General features: G+C 43.9%; 1 protein-coding gene across 1 annotated transcript in view; it reads left to right on the top strand.

Moving 5' to 3' along the window:
* Positions 1-6000, top strand: part of CNTN4 (contactin 4) — a 122150-nt gene that overhangs the window by 248 nt on the left and 115902 nt on the right. The gene's annotated exons all lie outside the window — the stretch shown is intronic.

Below are 6000 nucleotides of genomic sequence, written 5' to 3'. Positions count from 1 at the left end.
TATGGCTATATGGGAGTTGTGTGGCGCTGATACTTTGCATCAATCTTCAGTGTACCTGGGATACAATGTATCAGTAAACCTGGTACAGGTAGAAGGTCTGGTGCCTGCCTATGGAGTTCTTTGCTATATGTGCATGGTACCAAAAAAAAATTCTATGTATTAGAGTAAGACTGGACCAGGTAGAGGGGCTGGTGACCACCCATTTGGTTTTCTGGTAGATGTCTGAAATAAATAGGATTTTATGTATCAGAGTGAGCCTGGACCTGGTAGAGGGGCTGGTGACCACCTATATGGCTTTCTGGTATATGTCCATAATAAATAGTATTCTATGTAGTATGTATCACGGTGAGCCTGGACCAGGTAGAGGGGCTGGTGACCACCTATATGGTTTTCTGGTATATGCTTGTCATAAATAGTATTCTATGTAGTATGTATCACAGTGAGCCTGAACCAGGTAGAGGGGCTGGTGACCACCTATTTGGTTTTCTGGTATATGATTGTAATAAATAGGTTTCTATGTATCAGAGTGAGCCTGGACCAGGTAGAGGGGCTGGTGACCACCTATTTGGTTTTCTGGTATATGATTGTAATAAATAGGTTTCTATGTATCAGGGTGAGCCTGAACCAGGTAGAGGGGCTGGTGACCACCTATATGGTTTTCTGGTAGATGCCTGTAATAAATAGGTTTCTATGTATCAGAGTGAGCCTGCACCAGGTAGAGGGACTACTGACCATCTCTTGCGATTTTTACTATGTGTTTATCTGTGATAAATAGGATTTTATGTATTAGAGAGTGCCTGGACCAGGAAGAGGGACTGGTGACCAATTATGGGGGTTTCTGCCATACGTGTACAATAACTAGATTTTATGTACAAGACAGACCCTGGGCCATGTGGAGGGGGCTGGTGACCACCTAATGGGGCTTCTGCTATATGTGTGTGATAAATAAGATTGTAAGCATGAGTGTGAGCCTGAATCAGGTAGAAGGGCTGTTGACTACCTATTTTGGGCTTTCATGCCTTATGTGTATAATAGCTAAGATTTTATGTATCAGAGAGACCCTGTGACAGGTAGAGGCTGGTGACCTCATATTGGGGCTTTCTGTGCTTTATTTGTGTGTATTACATAAAACTGTATTAATGAGAGTGAGCCTGGACCAGGTGGAGGGGCTGGTGACCACATAGGGAGGTTTCTGCCTTATGTGTATAATAACTAGGATCTCATGCATCAGAGAGAGAGCCTGGTCCAGGCAGATGCTGGTGACCACATATTGGGGATTTCTGCGCTATGTGTCTATTAAATAGAATTTTAATAATAAGAGTGAACCTGGACCAGGTAGAGGGGCTGGTGACCACCTAGTGGGGGTTTCTACCTTATGTGTTTAATAATAACTAGGATCTTATGTATCAGAGAGAGAGCCTGGTCCAGGCAGAGGGGCTGATGACCACCTATGGGGGTTTCTACCTTATGTGTATAATAACTAGGATCTTATGTATCAGAGAGAGAGCCTGGTCCAGGCAGAGGGGCTGGTGACCACCTATGAGGGTTTCTGCCTTATGTGTATAATATTAATAACTAGGATTTTATGTATCAGAGATTGAGCCTGGTCCAGGCAGAGGGGCTGGTGACCACCTATGAGGGTTTCTGCCTTATGTGTATAATATTAATAACTAGGATTTTATGTATCAGAGATTGAGCCTGGTCCAGGCAGAGGGGCGGATGACCACCTATGGGGGTGTCTACCTTATGTGTATAATAACTAGGATCTTATGTATCAGAGAGAGAGCCTGGTCCAGGCAGAGGGGCTGGTGACCGCCTATTGGGGCTCTCTGCTCTATGTGTGTAGTAAATAGAATGTATGCACCAGAGTGAGCCTGGTACAGTTAGAGAGAATGGTGACCACCATAGGGACTCTGTGCCTTATGTATGTATAATAAAATGATGTATCTGCGTAAGCCAGATAGAGATGCTGGTGGCCACCTATAGGGTTCTCAGCTCTATATACTGTATATGTGTAATAAATAGACTTTCATGTGAGGATACAATGTATCAGTGACTTTTGTGTCTGTGCAGATTGTGTTACCCATAGGGGCTCTCCATTCTATTACGTGTATAAATAGGATTTTGTGTTGGAATACAATGTATCACAGTGCAGGTAGAGGTGGTGCTTGGCTATAGGGCTCTGCGTGCTATATACGAAGGCATAAATAGCATTTTTTTTTTATCTCAGCCCAGCAAAATTGGGGCAGTGTGATAGATGTATTGTGCTGCTTATCAGTAACTGGATATTGTAGTACAGGCATGTATCAGATGGCTACAAATTGCTGTTTATGCAGTGTGCAGAGCTCCAGATAGCATGCATGTGTGTCTCTGCATGTGTTATATTGTTACAGTGAAAAATAAAACACTCACATACTACTTGCATGTGATCCATCATGCTACCAGAATGCTGCCACAGAAATGATTCTTCTATATTGAGAAGTGTGTGTGCTATCCTCAATGTAATAAATCTGGTCACAGTTCAGGTGGAGTCAGATAATCCCACACAAAGCACACGGCAACATTATATAATATTTCATCTTTATCGGACGTGTATTTAGCTGTGAGATTAAAAATTGTGTCATTGTTGTACTGAGCTAGACTGGAAGGCTTAAAGGGGGGTCATTACCTACCCATAGAGGTCTGCAACACTGAGTGGGTGTGGGGGTACAACAGCTCCTGGGGGGGCAGTGTGGGCGGGAAGGTAATAGTGTCAATAATCACTTCTTTTCCTGGAATAGAAAAGTTAATAATGGGAGTTTAATGATACTTTGTTGTATCTGGGCATAGACTGTATATTATTATTATTATTTATTATATAGATCTATTCTTTCTCTCTTTCTTTTATCTTTTTGTTCTGTCTTTCCTCCTTTTGCTTTCTTATTGTCTTCTTTCTTTAATTTTCTCCCCATACCTTTCTTTTTCTTTCTCCCAATACTTATTTTCCTTTTCTTTTTTTCTTTCTTTCTTTCTTTCTTTCTTTCTTTCTTTCTTTCTTTCTTTCTTTCTTTCTTTCTTTCTTTCTTTCTTTCTTTCTCCCTTTATTTTTTGTCTTTTTTTTTGTTTTCTTTCCTTTTCTTTCTTTCTTTTGCTTTCTTAAGCTGCCCACACACCTTGCGGTTTAAAACAAGCGACAGCTTCCCCGCTGTACATTTAGCCTTGCTTGCCAAAGCAGGGCTAAATGTAGAAAACAACTACCCGCCCGGCGCCTGGTACTGCATGTCCTGGGTGTCGGGGGATTGGAATTCCACACCCCCTGCTGCCCCGAGGCCGGGCCTTGGTTGGCCTTGTGGGAAATCCAACCCTGACGGCTGCCCCATCCTGCCCCGATCATCACAAGCTTCAATCAGCTGTAGTTAAAGAAAAAACATCTGGACGAATTGCGCGTATTTTCGTTTGCGCATGAGCAGTGTTAATCGTACGAATTTTGAGGTACGGAAACACCACCAACCTTGCGAATATCGGACGAAAACGCGATCGCTTACGCTAAAATCAGCCGATAATCATAAGGTGTATGGGCGGCTTTATTGTCTTATTTCTTTTATTTTCTCCCAATATCTTTCTCTCTCCCAATACTTATTTTCCTTCTTCTCTTTCCTTTTTTTTTCTCATTATCTATTCATATATTCTTTCTTTCTCTCTCTCTCTCTCCCATTCTCTCTCTCATTTTTTCTTTCTCCCTCCCTCTTTATATATATATCATCTAATCTATCTATTATCCATCCTTGAATCCGTCCAGGAATATGATATTGATGTTGTAGAGTTGAGCCTGGTTGCAGCCCTGACTACGTGCCTGACCTCAGTGGGATGTGTATAGCAGAGGTGTGGTCTATTTAAAGATTCTTGCGGTTCACTATTGATATTTTTCAATTAATCTGTGTATAATACGATGTAGGGAGCACACTGCAGTCCTTGCTGTATGAAAACTGAAGCTACACTTTATTTTTGTGCAGATGGAGGGGCCTCCTTGCTGAGAGCACAACTTGCCTCTATCAATGTGGGTTCCTTGTAATAAAATATTCATTTGCTGATGGTTGGCTTGTACTGTGGAGATTGTGCTTCGAGCCTGAGCGGTGTGGGACGGGACCTGCCTGCAGAGCTGAGTGGGGGGCCCAGTGAACTGATTTAACCCTTTGTGCACTTGGCCTTGTATTCAAGACATAGTGATATTATAGGGTTTGGGGGTGCTGCTAACCAGTGGCGTCACAAGGGGGGTGCAGGGGGTGCGTCCCGCACCCGGGTGACACCATTAGAAGTCATTTTGGTGTCACCCCCTCTGAAAGACGGGCACTCGGTCATGGACCGAGAGCACGACAGTTTTGGGACCCGGTGGCATACCTTATCCTGCCTGGTGACTGTCTCTGCCGGCATCCATCACCAAGATGGCCGCCGGCAGGTATCAATAACATCGCCGCACACCTGGCCCCAGGACGCCCCTGCTGCTAACCACTCTTTGTAAACCCCTCTGTCACATGTGACACTTGGAATAAAACAATGTAGAAATTGCTTTTACTTTTGTAGATTTAATTTAAAGACTAATCAGCAGTGTAAAATATGAGATGTTTGCATCATAGGTGCACCCAGAATGAATTCAGCATTTCATTGTGATATTTACCTGAAGGTAAAAACATGTATTTGAACTGCTGCATGTCCGGACACTCTTAGAGTCAGACTGGAAACCTTTAGGGACAGCCCCATGCTATACCCCGCCAGCAGCTGGTTTGAACTCTCGCCACATAGATTGTAAAAGGCATTTGTTGTTGAATTTTGATTGGCTGTTCTGGTTTACGGCCTTTACTAGGGTGCTTTCTGGTTGGAGTTTATAAAGCAAACATATATTTCCCTTTTATACTGAGATTTGATGAGCAGGTGAAGCCGATTCATTATTCATCATTGTGTGCGATGTTTTATTTTTGTATCAATATGTTTTGATGTGTTTTTTGAATTGTTACATGTAGGGTTCTGCGTGCGTACAAACCGTCTCTTCTCTGTATAAAATAAAGAATAAAAACAAACACAATAAGGAAATCTTGACAACTTAAAGGAGAACAATGGGGTTAAGTCTTTTCCCCATAGTTCTCCTTAGGGTAACGGGAGGACACAAACTAGCGTCCTCCCGTCACCCTAGGCTCAGTATATAGGGAGCTGTAGCTCGCGGTATACTGAGACGCCGCAGCTGAAGCGGATCCCGACAATTGTGACGGGATCCGCCCAGTTGCGTGACTGACAGCTGGCTCTGCCTATCTAGAGGCAGAGCCAGCTGTACCTGCCCCCTCCCCCGTCCGTTCCGCCAGTCAGCGCTGGCGGATCGGAGCGGGGAGTGGGGAATCCAGCCCCTCCCCTGTCACGGCAGAGAGCCGTGACAGGATCGAGAGGTGAGCGAACGCTGGTATGTGTTCGCTCACCTCCCGATCTACTGAGCCGACCTGTGACAGTCTCATTGTCACCGGTCGGCTAGAACTATGACGTGAGTGAAAAGCACCCCCCCTCATAGTTCTCCTGTAAAACAGCCAAACTCAACCTTTTTTTACCTCGGTGGAACCTTTAAAGTTATATTCATCTCCCAGGGAACCTGCTAATCATTATATCTGTTCATGGTATATTAGTGTAATCAGAGAACAGACGCGAATAATGAATTCCCTATACTGGGAGAGAATTAGACACCCAGAATGTATCATTTTACAATAGTGTCCCCTTACATGAGAGGCCTATGGAGAAGTGCCCAAAACATTGCTGGTCAGTAGGGATGACCTGACTCCTCCACACCCAAAAGGAAGCTCCTTCATGCCCAATTAGCTGCAGGCCGGGGGCATTCTTCGCCTCGCAGCTTCACATAAACAAATGTGCTGGATGCTTGTGTTGACATCATTGACCTTAAATGGCCACATGGTCGTATTAGGTCAACATCATTGACCACATACATATAGCCATATGACCATATAAGGTCAATGATGTCACAGC

The sequence above is a fragment of the Nanorana parkeri genome, unplaced genomic scaffold (genome assembly GCF_000935625.1).
Source record: "Nanorana parkeri isolate BGI_ZX_2015 unplaced genomic scaffold, ASM93562v1 scaffold1798, whole genome shotgun sequence".
NCBI classification, from domain to species: domain Eukaryota; kingdom Metazoa; phylum Chordata; class Amphibia; order Anura; family Dicroglossidae; genus Nanorana; species Nanorana parkeri.
This window is presented reverse-complemented; position numbering and strand designations above follow the sequence as displayed.